We start from the raw sequence: 1,673 nt of genomic DNA, 5'->3' as shown, positions 1-1,673 counted from the left end.
ATCCGCGGTGCGAAGCTTGTGTTGCCCTACGAGAAGCCAAGTTCCGACCGCCAAAATGTGAGTCAACCGTACTCAGAGGAGGTAATAAATCAAAGTTACCGAGTTCCCGGAGCAGCAGGTGATCTCCTGACATGGCTGTGCGAAGCTTGTGTTGCCCTACGAGACTCCAAATTCCGACCACCCAAATATGGGTCGACCGTACCGACCTCCGAGTTCCGGGACCCGGGAGTCGACAAATGAATATCTGATGACCAGCGAGTCAACCTTACTCAGAGGAGGTAATAAATCACAGTTACCGAGTTCCCGGAGCAGCAGGTGATCTCCTGATATGGCAGTACGAAGCTTGTGTTGCCCTATGAGACGCCAAATTCCGACCACTCAAATATGGGTCAACCGTACCGACTTCCGAGTACCGGGACCCGGGAGTCGACAAATGAATATCTGATGACCAGCACACTTCCAATCAGGTAGTATTTCATTGAGCAATGGATAATAATACATCTTTGACAGCGGCCAAAATTATCCATGGCTCCCTTATCTGATCCTCTCTATCTCCACCCCCTATAACACCAAAGTCCGGACATCCAGCATTCAGCGTCTGATTTCCCAAGATTAACATCCAGCATGAACGGTTCTTCCCCTTCCCCTCCTGATAGCATAAACATCTGGCGCACTTGGGCCCTGACTGTGACTTATGAAGCAGGGGAATATACTGAACAGAAATTCAAGGCAGAGAAGACTGGAGGAGGCCCAGTCATACCTTCCCCCAACCTAGACACTGATCTGGTGATGGCGTGCGATCGCTTGGCTGATGTACTCATAAAGGCATCTAAAAATCCCAGTGGGTCTTCCTGCAGATTCGGAAAATTCTATTTATCATTCAAATTCCTGCATGACAGTTCAGATGCAGATGGATATTGCAAGATATAGCAAATTGATCTCCCCGAAGGACACCGGGCATAATGAACATAAAGAGGCGAGGTTGCTTGAGAGGTGTCCTCCTGGCCATGAAGGCAAAAGGTTGGTCGATGAACCTGCAATAATTCTTGATGCATCCGGTGCCATCATTGCATGGTATCTCCCAGACGCCCTGACAGACACCACCCAGGTGTGTAATATACATTGTTACTCGATGGATATCGAATATTAATGGAACCTACAGAAGGAAATCAGGGAGGCCACCTATTTGCTCTCTCCAAGCCTCGAAAAAAGTGTAAGGGCTGATGGCAATTGGCGAACTAATCAAAGGTTGTTCAACCGGGGCTCGGAAGATGTTGGAGCAACTCCCGGATGCATCAATCTATCTCCGGCATGGTTTCAACAGGGACACGAGGTAGGATCTGATGAGATGGTGATTCCGGCAGTCATACTTACCAATCCCAAAGAATGTGTCCGATCCGGAGGTATCTGCATCATTGAAGGGACCTTCCTGCGAGAATATCCTCAAAGCCATTGCAAGGCCAGCAGCCATCGCGTCCGCGGCACTCAGAGTCATGCATCCTGAGCAGTACTGGGCAGGGTTGAGAACCTTGTCAAACCTTGGAAATATAGCAGTAAGCAAGGATCTGCCACAGATGCCGGAGGCCCTGCAGTACTGGGCATCCGTGTTTAACACCCTCTCCATCATTTCCAATCGGGAAACCCCCCATCATCGAGACCACATGTCCATTGCT

The sequence above is a fragment of the Suillus fuscotomentosus genome (genome assembly GCF_016647785.1).
Source record: "Suillus fuscotomentosus strain FC203 chromosome Unknown F5891scaffold_413, whole genome shotgun sequence".
NCBI lineage: Eukaryota > Fungi > Basidiomycota > Agaricomycetes > Boletales > Suillaceae > Suillus > Suillus fuscotomentosus.
This window is presented reverse-complemented; position numbering follows the sequence as displayed.